Here is a 23531-nt window from a genome sequence, read left to right on the forward strand (position 1 = left end):
CCATCATTTATTAGCTTTGAGCAAGTTATTTAACTTCTCTTGGGCTCAGTTTCCCCATTTGTTAAAAAACAAAGATAATAGTAATGATACTGTTGCCTTGGGCTCTCCTGAAGGTTACATAGTTAATGCATTGCTGTACTTTGTCCAATACCTGCTGCTGCTGCTGCTGCTAAGTCACTTCAGTCGTGTCTGACTCTGTGCGATCCCATAGACGGCAGCCCACCAGACCCCTCTGTCCCTGGGATTCTCCAGGCAAGAACACTGGAGTGGGTTGCCATTTCCTTCTCCAATTATTTAGCCACATTTTTAAAGAGCACTTTTTAACTACCTCTGCCAAGACCTGAATTAAATGATAGTAAAGATACTTACAGGTATAATAACAGCTATTGATAAGAGTGACTTGTGTTTGTGGTCTTTGCTCTGCATTATTATTTGCTGTAAAACTTTACCAATGATAACTCGTATTTCATTTCATTAACCTTTGAGATATGTACATTGTATCAGTATTTACAGATATGGAAGCTGACTCACAGATGTTACATGACTCGCCCAAGGTCAGAAGTCTTGCCCTTGGTAGACTGGATTCCAACCTCCTCACCGGGCTCAAGAACCCATAGCCTCCCTCTCCTCCCTCTTCTGCTAATAAAAACAAGCATGGGGGCAACAGGAGACCAGAAGCTTCAACAAATGTTTGAAGACTCATCGGACGGAGAAGTGATAGCTGAATAAAGAGGAGTGCAGTAGAGGGAGAGAAACAGGGAGAGTTCACAGTAGAGAAGAACGGTCTGCTGGGCAGAGCCCCAGAGGGAGCAAGATGAGAGGGAGGCTGAGGGGAGAGCAGGGGACAAGCCCCCCACCCCCATGTCCCATCCCACATTCACAGCAGCCTTCACCCTTCACCAGACTTTTAGAAAGTTACAATAAGTGACTCAAAATTTTACAGTTGGTATTTCATTTCTATTCATTATTTTATGATTTTTATCTTTTAAGATAAAAGACTATTTAAACATTATAAATGAATCTACTTGTTAATCACTATAAAAATTAAGGCACACTGCTATAAGTTGGGAGCTGAAGCACTGAAGGGAGGATGAGGATTAATATTTCATTTTACAAAACAGAGAGTCAAGAAATCCTGGCTTCAGTTGAGAGCTTAAGAAATAAAGGAGTAAACAAAGGGCTTACAATTACAAAGTTTTCTAAAAGAGGGTACAAACTTAGTGATAAAAAAATGATATTAGGAGAGAGTGGGGAAAGGTATAAGAAAAAGTATACAAACAAATGAAATCATTATTTTTCCCAGTAAGAAATAAATAATAACAAAAATTTTAAATCATGAAAAAGAAAAATGCAGTATCTAATATGTATTAGCTATCGTGGTCGATGACTTCTCTCTTTGCACCATTCCAAGTGCTTGGTAGGCATTCACTTGCTTTTAGTTCTCATAATGACCCTGTAAAAAAGGAAGCAGAAGCTCAGCGATGTGAAGCAATTTACTCAAAGCACACAGTTAGTGCTAGAGCCAGAATCCAAGTCCAGGTTCCTGTCTCCTGAGCACACATTCTCACACTATTCCACTTCCCAATGTAGTAATATCATTTAAAGACATTGATTAGCTATCTAAAGACATAGCTTTTCCTTGGGAAGGAATGAGCAGACCCCTCTGTACAAATTGATCTATTTTAACCATATGCACTTAGGATTTGGATTGTTGGGGCAGACCCAACATGGGAGGACCCCATGCCCGAAGGGCGGCGGCCAAGAGGAGTTATCCCACGTCCGAGGTGAGGGGCAGCGGCCGAGAGTGCCAGACTGCTATGGCCAAGAGGAGCTACCCTGAGTCCAAGGTCAGGGGCGGCAGCCGGGAGGAGCGCCCCCACGCCCCAGGCCAGGGGCGGCGGCCCGGAGGACCAACCCCACATTCAAGGAGCTGTGGCTGCGCGGGCGCAGGAGGGCCTAGAGGAGCTATCCCACGTTGAAGGTCAGGAGGGGCGGCGGTGAGGAGATACCCCTCGTCCAAGGTAAGAGAAACCCAAGTAAGATGGTTGGTGTTGCAAGAGGGTGTCAGAGGGCAGACACACTAAAACCATACTCACAGAAAACTAGTCAATCTAATCACACTAGGACTACAGCCTTGTCTAACTCAATGAAACTAAGCCATGCCCGTGGGGCAACCCAACACAGGCGGGTCATGGTGGAGAGATCTGACAGAATGTGGTCCACTGGAGAAGGGAATGGCAAACCACTTCAGTATTCTTGCCTTGAGAACCCCATGAACAGTATGAAAAAGCAAAATGATAGGATAATGAAAGAGGAACTCCCAGGTCAGTAGGTGCCCAATATGCTACTGGAGATCAGTGGAGAAATAACTCCAGAAGGAATTAAGGGATGGAGTCAAAGCAAAAAGAATACCCAGCTGTGGATGTGACGGGTGATAGAAGCAAGGTCCGATGCTGTAAAGAGCAATATTGCATAGGAACCTGGAATGTCAGGTCCATGAGTCAAGGCAAACTGGAAGTGGTCAAACAAGAGATGGCAAGAGTGAATGTCGACATTCTAGGGATCAGTGAACTAAGATGGACTGGAATGGGTGAATTTAACTCAGATGACCATTATATCTACTACTGCGGGCAGGAATCTCTCAGAAGAAATGGAGTAGCCATCGTGGTCAACTAAAGAGTCCGAAACGCAGTACTTGGATGCAATCTCAAAAACGACAGAATGATCTCTGTTCGTTGCAAGGCAAACCATTCAATATCACAGTAATCCAAGTCTATGCCCCAACCAGTAACGCTGAAGAAGCTGAAGTTGAATGGTTCTATGAAGACCTACAAGACCTTTTAGAACTAACACCCAAAAAAGATGTCCTTTTCATTATAGGGGACTGGAATGGAAAAGTAGGAAGTCAAGAAACACCTGGAGTAACAGGCAAATTTGGCCTTGGAATACGGATGAAGAGGGCAAAGACTAATAAAGTTTTGCCAAGAAAATGCACTGGTCATAACAAACACCCTCTTCCAACAACAAAGAGAAGACTCTACACATGGACATCACCAGATGGTCAACACCGAAATCAGATTGATTATATTCTTTGCAGCCAAAGATGGAGAAGCTCTATATAGTCAGCAAAAACAAGGCCAGGAGCTGACTGTGGCTCAGATCATGAACTCCTTATTGCCAAATTCAACTGAAATTGAAGAAAATAGGGAAAACCACTAGACCATTCAGGTATGACCTAAATCAAATCCCTTATGATTATACAGTGGAAGTGAGAAATAGATTTAAAGGACTAGATCTGATAGAGTGCCTGATGAACTATGGAATGAGATTCGTGACATTGTACAGGGGACAGGGATCAAGACCATCCCCATGGAAAAGAAATGCAAAAAAGCAAAATGGTTGTCTGGGGAGGCCTTACAAATAGCTGAGAAAAGAAGAGAAGTGAAAAGCAAAGGAGAAAAGGAAAGATATAAGCATCTGAATGCAGAGTTCCAAAGAATAGCAAGAGATAAGAAAGCCTCCTTCAGCGATCAATGCAAAGAAATAGAGGAAAACAACAGAATGGGAAAGACTAGAGATCTCTTCAAGAAAACTAGAGATACCAAGGGAACATTTCATGAAAAGATGGGCTCGATAAAGGACAGAAATGGTATGGACCTAACAGAAGCAGGAGATATTAAGAAGAGGTGGCAAGAATACACAGAAAAATTGTCCAAAAAAATCTTCATGACCCAGATAATCACGATGGTGTGATCACTCACCTAGAGCCAGACATCCTGGAATGTGAAGTCAAGTGGGCCTTAGAAAGCATCACTATGAACAAAGCTAGTGGAGGTGATGGAATTCCAGTGGAGCTATTTCAAATCCTGAAAGATGATGCTGTGAAAGTGCTGCACTCAATATGCCAGCACATTTGGAAAACTCAGCAGTGGCCACAGGACTGGAAAAGGTCAGTTTTCATTCCAATCCCAAAGAAAGGCAATGCCAAAGAATGCTCAAACTACCGCACAATTGCACTCATCTCACACGCTAGTCAAGTAATGCTCAAAATTCTCCAAGCCAGGCTTCAGCAATATGTGAACTGTGAACTTCCTGATGTTCAAGCTGGTTTTAGAAAAGGCAGAGGATCCAGAGATCAAATTGCCAACACCCACTGGATCATGGAAAAAGCAAGAGAGTTCCAGAAAAACATCTATTTCTGCTTTATTGACTATGCCAAAGCCTTTGACTGTGTGGATCACAAGAAACTGTGGAAAATTCTGAAAGAGATGGGAATACCAGACCACCTGATCTGCCTCTTGAGAAATCTGTATGCAGGTCAGGAAGCAACAGTTAGAACTGGACATGAAACAACAGACTGGTTCCAAAGAGGAAAAGGAGTACGTCAAGGCTGTATATTGTCACCCTGCTTATTTAACTTATATGCAGAATACATCATGAGAAATGCTGGACTGGAAGAAACACAAGCTGGAATCAAGACTGCTGGGAGAAATATCAATAACCTCAGCTATGCAGATGACACCACCCTTATGGCAGAAAGTGAAGAGAAACTAAAAAGCCTCTTGATGAAAGTGAAAGTGGAGAGTGGAAAAAGTTGGCTTAAAGCTCAACATTCAGAAAACGAAGATCATGGCATCTGGTCCCATCACTTCATGGGAAATAGATGGGGAAATAGTGGAAACAGTGTCAGACTTTGTTTTGGGGGGTTCCAAAATCACTGCAGATGGTGACTGCAGCCATGAAATTAAAAGACGCTTACTCCTTGGAAGGAAAGTTATGACCAACCTAGATGGCGTATTAAAAAGCAGAGACATTACTTTGCCAACAAAGGTCCATCTAGTCAAGGCTATGGTTTTTCCTGTGGTCATGTATGGATGTGAGACTTGGACTGTGAAGAAGTCTGAGCACCGAAGAATTGATGCTTTTGAACTGTGGTGTTGGAGAAGACTCTTGAGAGTCCCTTAGACTGCAAGGAGATCCAACCAGTCCATTCTGAAGGAGATCAGCCCTGGGATTTCTTTGGAGGGAGTGATGCTAAAGCTGAAACTCCAGTACTTTGGCCACCTCATGTGAAGAGTTGACTCATTGGAAAAGACTCTGATGCTAGGAGGGATTGGGGGCAGGAGGAGAAGGGGACGACAGAGGATGAGATGGCTGGATGGCATCACTGACTTGATGGACGTGAGTCTGAGTGAACTCTGGGAGTTGGTGATGGACAGGGAGGCCTGGCGTGCTGCGATTCATGGGGTCGCAAAGAGTCAGACACGACTGAGCGACTGAACCGAACTGAACTGAACTGAACTCTAAGACAGCAGCAGTCACTTTATAGCAGTCAGTAACCCACAAAATGGGGTGATTTCTAGTACCACCACCTTAAAGATGATTGCAGGTGGTTGAATTAAGTGCCAACAAGAAATAAGCCTGACTCCTGCTGTGACAACTGTCAGTGTAGGAAACATGTTCGTGTTGATGAAACCAACTTCTCTAGGAAAGTAAGAATGATAACAGGGTTAAACCAGAATAATCAGTGTGAACTGTGGCTTTAAACAGACACATTGTCCAGCAGCATCTTGCCTGCCCACATGTGCACCCATGAGCTTCCTTCTGTCCACTCAAAGGAAGGAAGACCCCTTGCAGGGGAGGTGAGCTCCACAGATCGGCATCTCTGCTACTCAAAGGGGCACCCACATATAATGATGATAATAAATAAAAAGATAATGATTACCATAAACATGTTTCATTGGGCCAGGTTGAGTCTGTGAAAGGCCATGAGTTCATAGTAATATTTAAATGAGAGGACTTTAGAGAAAGTGTGGCTAGAAAGGGAGACATAAAGGCTAAAAAGCACGAAGATCCTCTAGAGAAGGGAATGGCAACCCACTCCGGTATCCTTGTCTGGAAAATCCCATGGATCGAGGAGCTTGGCAGGCTACAGTCCATGGGGTCACAAAGAATTGGACACAACTGAGAGACTTTCACTTTCAGTGGTAATGCAGGAGACGCAAGACTCAAGAGACGTGGGTTGAGTCCCTGGGTTGGGAAGAACCCCTGGAGAAGAAAATGGCAACCCGAACCAGTATTCTTGCTGGTCCCCTACTCTGCAGCATCCAATCTAGAGCAGCTCTATTTCCTTAGCGCCTCCCCTAAATCTCCTTACCTGAGCCCCCATCCTAGCATCTTTGTTTCTAACACTTTCTCTCTGCAATAGCCAGGGTTACCCTTCAGGAAGAGTAACCATCAGCTTGTTCACTAGGGAGTATGCCTGGTGGCGGAGGCTGGAGGCACTGACTGTGTGGATGGGAGAGAATTCACACAGGCAGGCCCACCTCCAAGCAGCTTCCTTTCTCTGTCCAAGCCACCCCTGCTCTGCTTATTCCCTGACTGCTCCATTTCCAGCTGCTGCTCTTTGTTCTCAGTCTAGATCTTAACACACAATGTTCCTTTGGCCTTGAATGCTCCTCACGCCCACCTGCTCTCCTGAAATTCTACCTCCTCCAGTGCCACTCACCTTCACCCTGGACCCTTCTGCCTCTCTTCTCAGGGCCTGAACATCAGGGATGTGTTTTCTGGGCTGCTCTATGTTGAAGGGTGTCTGTATGACCCTGTCCTGCTGAATGACACACAGGGGAAGACAGCTGAGGGGTCTGGGGGCTCCTGCTGTAAGGGAAGGAGGGAGAGGACAGCTGGCTGGCCTCTGTGTCCTTCTCTGCCTCGAAGCTGCAGGACCCTGGGAGCCAGGGCAGCCAACTGAAACTGTGAAACACAAGGACCAAGAGCCAAGGAAGAGAGAGGAGGAGGGTGCGGGCAGAAAGGACTGATCTGGATGATGCCAAACACTTGTAAATGCATGTGGACCCTCCACCTCATCCTTCCGTCTTTCCCTCCCATTCTTGTCCTGGTCCTGACCCTTGTCTGGGGCCTCAGCTGCCTGTGAATGCTGATGGTGCTCCCTCTGCTGGATTCTTATCTGGAGCGTCCTCCTCTGTTAGCCTCTGATTGGTCCCTTTCCCAAAGGGCTGTTTCTGAGAAAAGGGAGGACTGCAGAGAAGCCCATTCCTGCCCAACTGCATGGCTGGACACAGAGCCCTTCTCTTCCTGTGGGCAGACAGAAAGTGAAAGTGAAGTCGCTCAGTCGTATCTGACTCTTTCCAACCCATGGACTGTAGCCTACCAGGCTCCTCTGTCCATGGGATTTTCCAGGCAATAGTACTGGAGTGGATTGCCATTTCCTTCTCCAGGGGATCTTCCCGACCCAGGGATCGAACCCAGGTCTCCCGCATTGTAGACAGATGCTTTACCGTCTGAGCCACCAGGGAAGTCCTCAGACAGAGATTCTACCAAACATCTCCCTCCATGTGACTTCAGGGCATCATCCTTAGGCAGGGAAAGGAGCGGTTATGGCAAGATCAAGTTCAAAGTCCTTAGCCCGACACCCAGGCCCTCCTGATGCTCCTACTCCTGTCTTCCTCACCTTCCTGCCTTCTCAGAGCATGATCCAGGGGCCTTGAGTACTCCCAGCTCCCTGGACTCTAATTTCCCCCCAGCCTCCAGGCCTTCGCTCAGGCTGCCCCTCCCCCTGCAGGTGGTGAGACATTTCCCCACCTGCCTCACCAGGTGAAATGTTACCTGACCTTGGAGGCCCAGCTCCAAATCCTCCTTCCCTTGCTGTCTCCCCCAGTTCCTCTCTAGGGCCCCCTGGAATCTTGCACTTTCCTGCCTGTGGGTCTATTTGTGTGGAGTTTCTTTAGCTCCCAGCACCAGGCAGGGGCCTTGTCTCTTCTCTGCTGCTCCTCCTGCTCCAGGGCCTCTGGGGCTCCCTCCACCCTCCTGGGCACAGCCTGGCTGAAATACAAGGTGTGGGACCTGTTACAGTGACGTGAAACAACCAGCTTCTCAAAGACACAGCACAGCTCTTGTTTTACCTGTGCGGCAGTAATTCTATTTGTTTTCCTTGTCTGTCTTGATGAAAGGCCCTTTCTGACAGACAGCACTATCAGATTTCTGAGTGTTTCCATATATGGGCATCCCTTGCTTTCCAAAAGATCACCCTGTGTAGTGAAACCTACATGGTCTATTCCCTACACCATCTCGGTTTAGAAAAGCTTTTGTAGGAACACTGTACTTTCAGGTAGCAGGAGACACGTGTATTTCCTCATGTCTCCTTACTCCAGCCATGATATTTTTATAGGAGGAGAAAGAAGAGAGAATTGGGGGGAAATATGGGTCTTATCTAAAATCTGATACTGGCCTGAGCCTTAAGCTGGACATTCCAAAGTCTCTCCTCCCACAGGGTGTCTGGGCCAGGTCTGGGTGCGCAGCCCAGCTCTCTCCAGCCTCTGCTCTCTGTTCCCTAACTGCTGTCTAAAACTTTGTGAGGGGAGGAGGGAGGAGTCATTTTCTGACTGCAATGAATGCTCTTTTGAAGGCACATAAAAGGGTGTGTTCATTTGTGACTGTGAAATGTACCCATTAAATATGTTCTTTTGAATGAGAAGACAAAGAAGGAAAATATCAAGGAGGGAAGGAGGAAGAGGAAGAAACAAAAAGATTCTAATCAATCAATCAGTGACTCCAAAGGGATCTAAATGTAAACCAGAAAGAAAAAAACTACAAAGGTACTGGAAAAAAAAAAATGTTAGAAATAATGTTGATTTGAGGAAACCTTTCTCATTAAGACACAAATCCCAGAGCCATAAAGAAAAGTCTGATTTATATGACCTCTTAAAAATTAAATATTGCCATGGACACCATAAAGCAGGCCAGAATACAATGGGAGAGCAGCAGACACTTTTTGCATTATTTCCTGTACACAAAGGTGAGCATCCCCAACACACAGCCTAAAATCCACATGAAAAGACTGAAATTAGTTTTTTAAAAGTTGAATATGAAATCTGAGCAAACGATTCCCGAGGAGCTGACTTGCCCAGGGTCACACAGCTCTCGGTGGGCAGAGACGAGGCTGAGACCAGTGCTTCTGACATGGGTATGTGAGAGGAATACTGTAATTTTAATAAACCAAAAGTTTCTAGGATTGTTTCTGCCTGTAAAACACATAGATCTAAGCTCATGTCCCTCCTGTTATACTGACCTGTCTACTGTTGGGGTTTTTATTTTAAGATGGCAAAGCCAGGATCTTAATGTGGGCATCGTGCAGTGAGCCCTTCTCACTTTGTCTGCTGGGCCATCTTCCCTACACAGGGCCACCCATCACCTACATCCTGAGCTGAGGCCCACTGAGCACAGAAAGACAGTGCCCTGCATCTCCCCGTTTGCTCTCCTGTCCTTCTGCAGGCCTCAGTTTCCCCCAGGGCCTGGCTCTGAGCAGGCATTTAGGAAGCAGGGGTCAAAGGGTAGGTGATGAAACCTGGCTTCCTTATATCTCAAAAGAAATCCTTTGCCCCACTGGCCTCAGCACAGCACCCTGGGGGAAACATCAAGGTGGCCAGGCCACAAGGAGGAAGGGTTCTGACCCCCCTGCCCTCCTTCACCCCCTCTGCTTCCTCCAAATTTCCCAACACTCACCCCCAACACTCACCTTCCTTCTGGGGTCACCGCTCATGTCTCAGAAGTCCACATCCTGAGCTGAGCCCATCTGAGCAGGTGTCACCCTCCCTCTGCACTGTTTAGGGGCCCAAGGGGTGGGAGGAAGCCATCAGACTCACTTGCCTCCACAACCAGGCTCTACTCCTGCTTAACCCACCATGTCGGCCATGACCTCACCTTTCTGAGCTTCCATTTCCTTTCTTCTGTCAATTAGTGACCATCAGCAGACCGTCATCCTGAGGATGGGGAGATGGGGGGTGGGGGGTCCTACCCTGCCTGCTTACCCAGAAATCTTCTCTGGCTGAATGTAAACAAGATCCAGTTGTTCTCAGCTATGCAAAGCAGCTACCAGCTTTTTGACTCTGCAATAACGACACACGACCTCTGGGCCCAGATATACCTGGAGAACTGAAAGGGAAAGTGAAACCCTCATCTCTGAGTGGCTCAGGTCAAACAAACACCCTGCACACCAGGCCCCACCCTGAGCTATTCTCATCCTCCCTGCTGATGCTCTTAGAAAAACAGTCCTGACATGCAGGTCCTTCTGGGCACGGTCCACCCTGTCTCAAGCTTCACGATGGAAGACCTGCCACCAATTGACTGTGAAACCCTTGGTCAATCACTCCTCCACTCTATGAACTTCTTCCTGGCTCCTTCCACCCTTTCCACCTACTCACCAGCCTGCCTGCCTTATTTACCTTTGCGCCAGAATCACTTGGCACAGTCTCCCGGAACATACCAGCTGCTCATTGCATACTGGTCATATTGCTGCTCCTGAGGGCCACACCTATGTGGGTTCTAGGCATTTGCTCATGCAATTCCTTCTGCCACGGACATTTACTCCTACCACCCAGAAAAATCATACTTCCTAGAAAGCCCAAATCTGTTATCACTTCCTCTGAGAAGCCCTCCAGGATCCTTCCCTGCAGAGTCCACCGTCCCCAGCTCTGCTCACAGGGTACCTGGGAGAGGGTCCCAAGTCCACCTCTCAGCCACTCTGTCCACACCCCAACCCCACCTTTTTGATCAAGTCCCTCTAGATTGAACCCTGCTGATAGCGACAATACTAGTATCTTCAGGCGCTAGTGCCCTCAGGCAACTCGCCTGAGGAAGCCCAGCCTTGGTTCAGTTCAGTTCAGTCGCTCAGTCGTGTCCGACTCTTTGCGACCCCATGAATCGCAGCACGCCAGGCCTCCCTGTCCATCACTAACTCCCGGAGTTCATCCAGACTCACGTCCATCGAGTCAGTGATGCCATCCAGCCATCTCATCCTCTGTTGTTCCCTTCTTCTCCTGCCCCCAATCCCTCCTAGCATCAGAGTCTTTTCCAATGAGTCAACTCTTCGCATGAGGTGGCCAAAGTACTGGAGTTTCAGCTTTAGCATCATTCCTTCCAAAGAAATCCCAGAGCTGATCTCCTTCAGAATGGACTGGTTGGATCTCCTTGCAGTCCAAGGGACTCTCAAGAGTCTTCTCCAACACCACAGTTCAAAAGCATCAATTTTTCGGTGCTCAGCTTTCTTCAAAGTCCAACTCTCACATCCATACATGACCACAGGAAAAATCATAGCCTTGACTAGACGAACCTTTGTTGGCAAAGTAATGTCTCTGCTTTTGAATATGCTATCTAGGTTGGTCATAACTTTCCTTCCAAGGAGTAAGCGTCTTTTAATTTCATGGCTGCAGTCACCATCTGCAGTGATTTTGGAGCCCAAAAAAATAAAGTCTGACACTGTTTCCACTGTTTCGCCATCTATTTCCCATGAAGTGATGGGACTGGATGCCATGATCTTCGTTTTCTGAATATTGAGCTTTAAGCCAACTTTTACACTCTCCACTTTCACTTTCATCAAGAGGCTTTTTAGTTTCTCTTCACTTTCTGCCATAAGGTTGGCATCTGCATATCTTAGGTTATTGATATTTCTCCCGGCAATCTTGATTCCAGCTTGTGTTTCTTCCAGTCCAGCGTTTCTCATGATATACTCTGCATATAAGTTAAATAAGCAGGGTAATAATATATAGCCTTGATATACTCCTTTTCCTATTTGGAACCAGTCTGTTGTTTCATGTCCAGTTCTAACTGTTGCTTCCTGACCTGCATACAGATTTCTCAAGAGGCAGATCAGGTGGTCTGGTATTCCCATCTCTTTCAGAATTTTCCACAGTTTCTTGTGATCCACACAGTCAAAGGCTTTGGCATAGTCAATAAAGCAGAAATAGATGTTTTTCTGGAACTCTCTTGCTTTTTCCATGATCCAGCAGACGTTGGCAATTTGATCTCTGGATCCTCTGCCTTTTCTAAAACCAGCTTGAACATCAGGAAGTTCATGGTTCACATATTGCTGAAGCCTGGCTTGGAGAATTTTGAGCATTACTTTACTAGCGTGTGAGATGAGTGCAATTGTGTGGTAGTTTGAGCATTCTTTGGCATTGCCTTTCTTTGGGATTGGAATGAAAACTGACCTTTTCCAAACTTGGTAGTCAAGGCCATCTGGATGAATGCCAAGTTCATGCAAAGGGCTGAGAGCACATTGCTCTTTGTTCCCTGACTTATTTGCACTTGACTACAGGCCTCTTTTCTCCAAATGGAGGAAGGCTAGGGACCTGGCAACTCAGAAAGTCTACAACAGAAAGCCAGTCTTAATTCCTGTTTGGATATTCAGCAAAGAGCCGAGGTGTATGGAGGGCCAAATGTGTCCCCCACTCTGTGCAGGCACTGTCCACACCTTGCCTGTTTTACTCTCACATCAGCTCTAGGAAGCGTCAGCTCCATTTCTCAGATGAAGAAACTGAGAAGTAAAGGTCCCAGAGCCCGAGAGTCGTGCAGCTGGACTGCTGGTGGACTTTTCTGCTTTGCCCCAAGCAGAAGGAACGGCAGTGGGGCTGGATTCCCCCTCACCAGGGAGGCCTGCCTGACCTTCCATCTGGGCCACTTCATCCCAGGAAATGTCCCTGTGTCATCGTGGTCACCTCCCCTAGCCTTAGAAGGAGACACAGAGGAGTGATGGGTGTCACCCTTGAGGGCCACACACTATGGTTTGGTCTTACAATCACGCTGGAACATAGGCCAGGAGTCTGATCGGACTTTGCAAATAAGAGGGGAGGGGCGAGGCGGCGGATTTCTGGGGAGGAGCCAAGATTCCAACCAAGTTTGAGATTTGCCACTTGCAAATATCACTCCTAGTTTAAAGTTCTTTTTCTGTCATTTCTTTCCCCAATAAACTCTTCTCTCTTTCACTAGCATGACTTTAGTTTGACAGCCAAGCAAAACCACAGTGAGAAGAAGAACTCAGTTAAACATCCATTTAAGTGATGGGCAGGTTATCATAAAGGTCTTCTGATGCAGAATGGACACTGGACATTCCTGGACTCGATAAACACCAGTTCACAGTAGAGCCACCAAGGGGGCTGCAGACTCAAATCAAGGTGAGGATTTAGCACACCCTTTCACCACAGTCAAAAGGAAAAAAAAAGTTTGTCACAAAAGGACAAACACTGTATGACTCTACTCAAATAAGTTCCTGAGAGGAGTCAAATTCACAAAGACCAAGGATTCAGAGGTGCCTGTCAGGGGTGGAAGGGAGGGAGAGTAGGGTGTTACTGTTTAATGGGGACAGAGTTTCTCTTTTGATGTAAAACATTCTGTGAATGGAGGGTGATGCTAATTGCATGACAGTGTGGGTGTCCTACAAAGGTGCCAAAAAAGGTCCGTCTAGTCAAGGCTATGGTTTTTCCAGTGGTCGTGTATGGATGTGAGAGTTGGACTGTGAAGAAGGCTGAGCGCCGAAGAATTGATGCTTTTGAACTGTGGTGTTGGAGAAGACTCTTGAGAGTCCCTTGGACTGCAAGGAGATCCAACCAGTCCATTCTGAAGGAGATCAGCTCTGGGATTTCTTTGGAGGGAATGATGCTAAAGCTAAAGCTCCAGTACTTTGGCCACCTCATGCGAAGAGTTGACTCATTGGAAAAGACTCTGATGCTGGGAGGGATTGGGGGCAAGAGGAGAAGGGGACGACAGAGGGTGAGATGGCTGGATGGCATCACTGACTCGATGGACGTGAGTCTGAGTGAACTCTGGGAGTTGGTGATGGACAGGGAGGCCAGGTGTGCTGCGATTCATGGGGTCACAAAGAATCGGACACAACTGAGCAACTGAACTGAACTGAACTGACTGTGGGTGTCCTTAACACCGCTGAACTCTACACTTAGCAATGGCTAAACTAGGACTTCCCTGGTGGTTCAGATAAGACTCCTCCTGGTAATGCAGGGGATTCAAGTTCAATCCCTAGTCCAAAAAGATTCCACATACTGGGGAGCCACTAAGCCCGGGTGCCACAACTACTGAGCCCGTGCTATAGAGTGCATGAGTCACACGTGTCTAGAGCCTGTGCTCTGCAACAGGAGAAGCCATCGCAATGAGAAGCCCAAGCACCATAACAAACAGTAGGCCTTGCATGCCACAACTAGAGAAAGCCTGCTGCAAGCAAGGAATGGCAACCCACTCCAGTATTTTTGCCTGGAAAATCCCATGGACAGAGGAGCCTGGTAGGCTACAGTCCATGGGGTCACAAAGAGTCAGATGGGACTGAACATGCACATCAAAGCAAGGAGAACCCAGCCAAGTGAATAATCAAATATGTGAATAAATAAAAATTTTAAAAATGGGTAAAATGGTAAAGTTGATGATTTTAAAAATTTTAAATAAATTGTTAAAAAACCGTACCTTTATCGGAAAACATAGTAGCACCTGAACCCTTTACAATCTGCAAAGCACTTTCACACACATTGTTGTGTAAGCTACCACAGCCCTCTGATGACAACATTTATTATCCCTGAGTCACAAGGGAAAACTAAGGTTCAGACTTGCCCCTCAAGTGGGGAATCTGGGCGGGTCTCCCTGCCTCTTGTTTTGGTTTGTTTTCTGAATTATGCCATTTCCTTAGAGGAAGAGAAATCTTTAAATCCTTGAATAGTCTAAAAATGTAATTTTCTTCCACAATAGCTTGAGATGAGTCACAATGTCAAATACCACTTGGCCTAAGAAGTGAGCCCAGCTGCCAGAGGCCCTAGTGGGCACTGGGAGATGGGTCCGACCGGGCCCATGGGGACCCACTGCAACTGGCTCCAAGTGTTAACTCGCTCCTGGAACAGCCCCACCTCAGGGGGAAAGCTGCCTGAACTCTTTCATCACAGAGCCTCTGGGCCCCATTCGGCTGCGTCCATGACTCCGCATCTTCCATGAGTAGGGAGAGAATTTGCCATCATGCAGCCCTTTTAGGCTACCCCAGGTTTTGCTGTGACTTGGTTTCCTTGCTCATAGAAAGAGTGAGTAGCCTGTAGAGTCACTGAGACGATGAGTGAGACAAGGCAGGGACTGGGCTTGGTGAACAGTAGATGCTCAGTCAACAGGAAGTGCTGTTTTCTGGGCTCAGCATGTTGGCATCATCTCTTTTCCTCTTTTAAAACCTCCCTGAGTTGTCTGCCATTCTCATCATTCCTGTGCGTGGATAAGAAAGCAGACTTAGAAGATTCATTCATTCATTTCCCAAGGTCACAAAGCTGGCCTCCCTTCCCCTTCATTTATCCAACGATCCTTATCTCCACAATTCAACTCTTGAATCAGAGACTAAAAAAATAATAATAAGTATAGACTCACAGACAAAATCACACAGTTGTAAAATTGCTACAGAGAGGTCCTGTGTACCCTTTACCCAATTTTCCTGCAGTGGTGATATTTTATATAACTGCAGTCACTATCAAAATACAACTAACTAGAATATAGATGGCACCCCACTCCAGTACTGTTGCCCGGAAAATCCCATGGATGGAGGAGCCTGGTAGGCTGTAGTCCATGGGGTTGCTAAGAGTCAGACACGACTGAGTGACTTCACTTTCACTTTCCACTTTCATGCATTGGAGAAGGAAATGGCAACCCACTTCAGTGTTCTTGCCTGGAGAATCCCATGGATGGAGAAGCCTGGTAGGCTGCAGTCCAATGGGTCACACAGAGTTGGACACGACTGAATCGAGTTAGCAGCAGTAGCAGCAGCAGCAGCAGCAGCAGCAGCAGAATATAGATTGCACTCAAATTCTACCAGTTTTTGCATGTTCTCATTTTTATGTCTTTGAGATGTGCCAGGAGCCAGCGTGAGGAACTCTGCCTGTGGCAAAGGTCATGAGGAAGGAGATTCGGCATATGCAAAGGCGGGATCGAGCCTCAGGAGTCCCCCTGGAAATTCTCGAGCATCTACCCCCAAAACCAGAGTCTGCCTACTTTCTGCCTTGTGCTCTCACCTACACCTCTGACTTTACGGGGGGCTGTCCCCCACCACCATCTCTCTGTCTGAAAAAGAGTTAACTTACAGCTCCAGTTAATAAAGTTCCTGGGCGTGACAAGAGTGTTTTATTTCACAACCATGAGAGGCATGAGATGTTCTAAACTGTCTAAATACAGATTCCTTTGAGCAGTTAAAAGATTGGTTAGAAATTGTATTGGTGAAGGGTTTTTCACTTTTTGGGCCAATGTTTGCTGCTAAGTTTCCATATCCCTTACCTACTGTGTCCCTGGCAGTGTATTGATTAATATAATTGGTTTATAGAATGTAAGTAGTAGCTTTAATGTTTGTAACCTTGGACCCTTGAGTTAATTCTTTTCTTGTTATAGCCTACCACACCTTTGCCCTATAGGAATGCAACTTTATCTAATGCTTTTGAAGGGTGGAGCCTGACTAATCACCTTTAGAGAAAAATAAGTTTTCTGAAGAAAGGGTCTTAAAATGTTAACAGGCCTCCTGGCCAGAAGATGATGTAAATCACCTAAACTTTTGCATATGATAAGTTTGCAGGAAGAAAGCCTGCTTACTGCTGACTCTACCCCTTCCCCCATTATCCCCTATGCACAACTTAAGGTATAAAAACAACTTTGGAAAATAAAGTGCGGGCCTTGTTCACCGAAATTTGGTCTCCCCATGTCGTTCTTTCTCTCATCTTCCGGCTGAATTGGAGCGTGGAGACTCATCAAGCCTACTAATTTTGCTGGGCTTCTAAGATCTGACAGGGGAGGCCTTAGTGTCTCCTCTCCTTCGGGAGAACGGGAGGATGCCTGCGGCCTATGTAGGTGATGTAAATTCCTAGCCTTGGAATTTTATTAGCTTTCCACGTAAACCAAGTTATTCAGCCTCTTTTCTCCACTGAATTTCCTCACTGAGCTATCCTTATTTAACCACTCTTTATATCCTTAATTAACGTTTAATTAAGCAATTGTTTCCTGATCCTCGCCGACGCTGTCCCCGCTTCGAATTTCCTGGATCCACCGGGGCTGGACCCCGGCAGAGATGGTCCTACCACATTGTATCATATGTGCAGATTCATTTAACCATCATGAAAACTGATATACAGAGTGTTCTGTGCCCACGAAGGAACTCCCTGTGCTGATCCTCTGGGGTCACTTCTTTATGGGCCTTCCCTAACTCTGGGCAACCACTGATCTGTTCTCCATTCCTAGAATTTTGGCATTTTGTGAATATTTTATAAGTGGAATCATGTAGCATGTAACCCTTTAAGACTGGCCGTTGCATTTTTACTTCTATTTTTCAGTTGTGCCATGTGGCACGCAGGATCAAACCTGTGGCTCTGGTAGAGGAAGAGCAGAGTCTTAACCACTGGACCCCCAGGCAAGTCCCAAGGCAGATCTTTTTAAATTCACTCAGCAAACTTCTCTTGAGATTCACCCAATGGGCTGCAAGTATCAGTAGTTCATTGCTTTTTGTGGATAAGTAACCCTAGAGCCATAAGAAAGGATCTTGGCAGTATGGTACTGGCACAAAGACAGAAATATAGATCAATGGAACAAAATAGAAAGCCCAGAGATAAACCCACACATTTATGGGCACCTTATCTTTGACAAAGGAGGCAAGAATATACAGTGAAGAAAAGACAATCTCTTTAACAAGTGGTGCTGGGAAAACTGGTCAACCACTTGTAAAAGAATGAAACTAGAACACTTTCTAACACCATACACAAAAATAAACTCAAAATGGATTAAAGATCTAAACATAAGACCAGAAACTATAAAAATCTTAGAGGAGAACATAGACAAAACACTCTTGGACATACATCACAGTAGGATCCTCTATGATCCACCTCCCAGAATATTGGATATAAAAGCAAAAATAAACAAATGGGACCTAATTAAACTTAAAAGTTTCTGCACAACAAAAGAAACTATAAGCAAGGTGAAAAGACAGCCTTCAGAATGGGAGAAAATAATAGCAGATGAAGCAACTGACAAACAACTGATCTCAAAAATATACAAGCAACTCCTGCAGCTCAATTCCAGAAAAATAAACGACCCAATCAAAAAATGGGCCAAAGAACTAAATAGACATTTCTCCAAAGAAGACATACAGATGGCTAGCAAACACATGAAAAGATGCTCAACATCACTCATAATCAGAGAAATGCAAATCAAAACCACAATGAGGTACGATTTCACGCCAGTCAGAATGGCTGCAATCCAAAAGTCTACAAGCAATAAATGCTGGAGAGGGTGTGGAGAAAAGGGAACCCTCTTACACTGTTGGTGGGAATGCAAACTAGTACAGCCACTATGGAGAACAGTGTGGAGATTCCTTTAAAAACTGGAAATAGAACTGCCATATGACCCAGCAATCCCACTGCTGGGCATACACAGCAAGGAAACCAGAATTGAAAGAGACACGTGTACCCTGATGTTCATTGCAGCACTGTTTATAATAGCCAGGGTATGGAAGCAACCTAGATGTCCATCAGCAGATGAATGGATAAGAAAGCTGTAGTACATATACTCAATGGAGTATTACTCAGCCATTAAAAAGAATACATTTGAATCAGTTCTACTGAGGTGGATGAAACTGGAGCCTATTGTACAGAGTGAAGTAAGCCAGAAAGAAAAACACCAATACAGTATACTAATGCATATATATGGAATTTAGAAAGTTGGTAACGACAACCCTGTATGCGAGACAGCAAAAGAGACTTGGATGTATAGAACAGTCTTTTGGGCTCTGTGGGAGAGGAAGGGGGGGTATGATTTGGGAGAATGGCATTAAAACATGTATAATATCATATAAGAAACAAATCGCCAGTCCAGATTCGATACAGGATACAGGAAGCTTGGGGCTGGTGCACTGGGATGACCCAGAGGGATGGTATGGGGAGGGAAGTGGGAGGGGGGTTCAGGAGGGGGAACACGTGTACACCTGTGGCGGATGCATGTTGATGTATGGCAAAACCAATACAATATTGTAAAGTAAAAAAAAAAAAAAAATATATATATATATATATATATAAAAACAACAAAAAAAGAAAGGATCTTGGAGGCCTGGCCCACCTCCTCCACTGTGCCGGGATCCCCTCCAGAGCCCCCAGATGTGCTTCACCTTCAGGAACCAGCAGCTCCACGCATGACCCCTGTCACTTGTCACTTTGATTTCTGCAGGAAGACAGCTGGTCACAGCTTCCTCCCCTCTGCCCTGTCTTCTCTCCACCTGACTCTCCATTACCCTTTCTTGTCCCTTTTCAGGATGTACTCTCTGAAACTCTTCCCCTACCATCTCCACAGCTTTCTAAAAAGTAGCATTTAAAAGAATTGAGAAAAAAAAAAAAGAAAAAAAAAGAAAAGAATTGAGATATCAGTCACATAACATACAATTCACCATTGAAAAGTAGCTTTTAGTATATTCACTATGTGTACAAACATCACCACTACATAATTCCAGAACTTTTCCATCATCCCCAAAACAATACCCATACCTATTAGAAGTTAGTCCCAAATCTTTGTACCCCCCTTGCCTTGGTTCTATGGTTGCCATCCTCTCATTCCTGCCTGTCTATTTCACCAGTTAAGTGTGGAAATTAACAGGAAGGCTGAGGGATGGGTGTAGGGGTGGAGGAGTGATCCTTAATCTTGTCTAATATAAGAGCTGGGCTGGGCCAGTCTGGGAACTGAGTCTTAGAAGCCTAAAGAGGTCATTGATTCATAGGCCACAGTGTTGGGATCCCCTGGAGAGGTGAGGGCTCAGACATGGGATCCTGGGAGAAGTCAATGTCAAAGCCACAGGCGATCCAAGCAATGGTCAACTCACAGGGGCTGAACAGAGAGGCAGTGTTCTGAAAGGATGAGAAGACTCAAAGCCTAGAGGAGAATGAAGCTTAGGGATGGTTTCCTATTGGTTAGGATGTGGATGCCTAGCTGCTGTAACAAAGGACTCACAAGATATTAACATAGTACTCAAACAATGTAGATGTATTCATTTCAGACGTGAAAGTCCAAGTTGCTAGGCATTTGGGAGGTAGGTGGTAGGTAAGTCGACCAGAAGTCCAGCCTGTTATTGCTCAGCCATCATTTCCAGTGAGGGGTCTTAATTCAATGTGGAAGCTGGTTTTCATCAGACATTTCAGCCCAGAATAGAGCAGAGAAGGACACAGAGCTCATAATTTCCCTTCAAAGACATGACCTAGAAGGTCCACACATCATTCCTCTCACCTTTGATTAGTCAAAATTTAGCAATGATGTTACATGGAGCTACAAGGGAGGCAGGGCTGCCATATACTCACCTAAACTCAGTGTCTTTTCTATAAAAAATAAGGACACTAAAAATGGCTAAAGTGGTTAATTTATGTTGTGTATTTTTTTCTATAATTAGAAACTTTTTTAATTTTTAGTTTTTTTTTTAAAGGAGTGAAGGATAAAAATTTGGGAATGATTATTTGGTCTCTTCGGGGCTTCCCTGGTAGCTCAGACAGTAAAGAATCCGATGCAATGTGGGAGACCTGGGTTTGATCACTGGGTCAGGAAGATCCCCTGGAGAAGGAAATGGCAACCCACTCCAGTATTCTTGCCTGGAGAATCCCACAAGGCTAGTCCATGGGGTCACAAAGAGTCGGACATGACTGAGTAGCTTCATTTTCCTTTCTGTTGGTCTCTACTATAGCCGCTAATTCAGAAAAAAGTATGACATTTTCGCAGGAAAAAATCTAAAAGATATTACCTGGTCACTGTTGAAAAATTATTCAAAAAACAGAATCAGTGTCATCTTTTCTGTTGATCTCTCTAGATTGATCTCACTGTAGTGTTTTATAAAACCTTAATAGGAAGCTAAAGCCTTTTTATTTGCCCAACAATCAGAGAACAAAGTTCATTGACCACCACGTCATCCTCTGTCTCTAAATGCCTGTTGCTGGCATATAGAGGGGAGATGCTGGGACACAGCATCGGATGTGATCTCACTTGCTCTTATATTTATTTATCCCTTCATGGTGCCCCTCTGAGCATCTCACCATCACCCCAGGGGACCACAGCCAGAAAATTAACATAGACATTTCTAGTTTTGCATTCACAACCATAGTCTGGGAGGAAACTTGGGAGTTATTTGGAAAAATAAGCAACTATGAAATTAGGGATGAGGGGATTGCTAATGCCAGGAATCAGAGACCAGTGGGAAAGTCGACAGCTCAGTGGAGGCAAGTGAAGAGGTGAGCACTTGCTGGGACCAGGGTGCATGGTCCACCTCAGGGGCCAGCAGTGAGGAGGGACGAGCAGGGGGAACAAGAGAGGCTGGACAAGGAGGGGCATTAGCATTTAGGCTCCACGGACACACATGGGCAGCTGGAAAGGGAGCAAGGACCCCTCCCTTCCACAAGGGACTCTGGGATCAGTGGCCCCTGGGTTCTCATGCATGGTGGGCGTTCAGGCAGCCCTGGGGACTGCTCCCTCCCCCTTGGTGGGCAGACATGGGCACCCTCCAGCACTTCTCCTGCATAAGGTGAACATCAGTCCAGAGGACCTTAAGGGGGAGAACTGATATTTGTGGGTCCTGTAGTGAGTTAAATGATAGCTCCCCAAAAAGTACATCCACGACCTAATCTCTGCAACTGTGTATGGGACCTTATGTGGAAAAGGGTCTCTGAAAACCCTTCAAGTGAAACATCTTGTAATGAGAGCATTATGGCTTATCTGAGTAGGCCCTAAATCAACTAGCATCCTTGTAAGACACACAGAGACAGCAGAGAGTAGGGAGAGAAGTCCACGAAGAAACGGGGGCAGAATGGAGGGGTGCAGCCACAGCCAAGAAACGCTGCAGCCACCACCAGCTGGGAGAGGAGGGGAAGGCCCCCCAGAACTTCTATGGGAGTGGGCCCCTGCTGACAGGAAGCAGCACCCAGCTCCAGTGCTGGCTCCCACCTCTCCCATCACCTCCTGCTGCTCCCTTCCTAGGGCCCGAAAGTGTACCTGCTTGGAGGCTGGACGGGTCAGCAGCTGGAGGCCTGGCAAGCGTTTGGTCTAGGAGCCTGCAGCTCCCCTGAGCAACTAGGCCGGCCAAACAGTGACCCAGGGGCTGGCATGCAGGCCTGCTGCCCAGGTGCAAAACATACCTTCTTTGCCGTAAATAAGTCTAAACGCAGCCTATACCAAACAGTGAGGAATACAGGGAAATTGAGCCACCAGTGTAGACCTGGTAGGACGAGCTACGCTCTTCTAGACGTGGAAGTGAAAGTGAAAGTCACTCAGTCCTGTCCGACTCTTTGCGACCCCGTGGACTATACAGTCCTTGGAATTCTCCAGGCCAGAATACTGGAGTGGGTAGCCGTTCCCTTCTCCAGGGGATCTTCCCAACCCAGGGATAGAAACCCAGGTCTCCCTCATTGCAGGCAGATTCCTTACCAGCTGAGCCACCAATGAAGCCCAAAACTTGAACCACTTCTTCTGAGCCAGAATCCAACCAGCTACCTAAGGATGACAGCAGCTAACCATCTGTACAGTCCTCTGCTCTACCAGCTGAGCTACTGAAGGGTGCAGACATGGAAGGACAGTGATAAAAACTAGGAATTTTACCATTTTTACAGGAAGAGGAGAAAAGAAAGTTTTTTTTTTTAATTAAAAATCTAAAAATTAAAAAAATTTGCAACTAACACAGATTATTTTTTATGAACAAAGCAGCCTGACACACTTTAATAATAAAGGGATGTTTGTAAAGCCTAGGGAGGACCTAGTTAGACGCAGATCCCGAGCCAAATTTCCTGAGTAGGCAGTGCTGTCTCTACGTGGAGCTGACGTGGGGACTCGGGTCGACAGCACCTCGGCCATCCATGCTGGACACATGCCCCAGCTCAATCCTCAGGGCAGGACCATACCCGGCTCAAGTTCTGGGCACGGGAACACAAGGGCAAAGTGCCAGCCCCGGGGCCTGAGCCCCGCAGGAGGCCAGCGTGAGGCTTGCTCGTCCCTGTGCCACGCGGAGCCCCTCCAGACCCACCTTGGTGAAGAGTCGCCACCACTGCTTGTGCAGCTTGAGGTAGGCGGCTCAGTTCCTCTGCAGGACCTTCGTGGCCGTCAGCTGCTGCGGCTGCTTGGCGAAGGCCCTGTGGGGCGAGGGTCATGGTCAGCACCTCCAGGTGAGGGCCGGCCAACCTCCCTGCCCACAGTCCTGACCTCGCTCCCAGGGTTTTTTCCAGAGCTAAGATCCAGTGGTGTGACCTCACCCAGGGAACTGTGTCACCACCCACCCCAATCCCCACCCACCCAGCAGATGTTCCAGGATGTCTGGAGACATTTCTGGTTGTCACAAGTGGGGAGGGCGCTACTGCCCTCTGGTGGGGAGAAGACGGGGCTGCTGCTAAAGCCTCTGAGTCCCCATATGGGCCACAAAAATGTGATTGTGTGAGGGTTGGAAAGAATTTCCAGATACAGGGTATTTAGAAGAGAGTATTGGGAACCAAGGGCAGAGGGGAGTGAGGAGCGCTGCTCAGACAGTGGGCAGACTACCTGATGGACCAGGGACAGCCGACGTGCTTGATGCTCTTTGTGGGCCAGTGGCCAATTTTTATAGCCTCAACACAAAGAAAATTCCTGCTGGAAGGGTGGCATTAGGTGATTCATTAGGGTGAGGTTTTTTTTTTTTTAACCTACTATGGGGTCAGGGAGCTGGCCAGTTTAGATCAACGGTTGCT

At 46.4% G+C, this 23531-nt stretch overlaps 1 protein-coding gene across 2 annotated transcripts in view; it reads right to left on the reverse strand.

Annotated features, from left to right (window-relative positions):
* Window positions 1-23057, reverse strand: part of LOC113892651 (apolipoprotein L2-like) — a 41207-nt gene extending 18150 nt beyond the window's left edge. The window contains exon 1 of one of the 2 annotated variants that reach the window (XM_027541765.1): window positions 22838-23057. The gene's annotated coding sequence lies outside the window, so the exon portion shown is untranslated. Of the gene's footprint in view, window positions 1-9827; window positions 10673-22837 lie in introns of those variants that run through there. The other variant, XM_027541766.1, reaches the window with a different exon arrangement.
* Window positions 23058-23531: the final 474 nt, after the last annotated feature.

The sequence above is a fragment of the Bos indicus x Bos taurus genome, chromosome 5 (assembly GCF_003369695.1).
Source record: "Bos indicus x Bos taurus breed Angus x Brahman F1 hybrid chromosome 5, Bos_hybrid_MaternalHap_v2.0, whole genome shotgun sequence".
Lineage (NCBI taxonomy): Eukaryota > Metazoa > Chordata > Mammalia > Artiodactyla > Bovidae > Bos > Bos indicus x Bos taurus.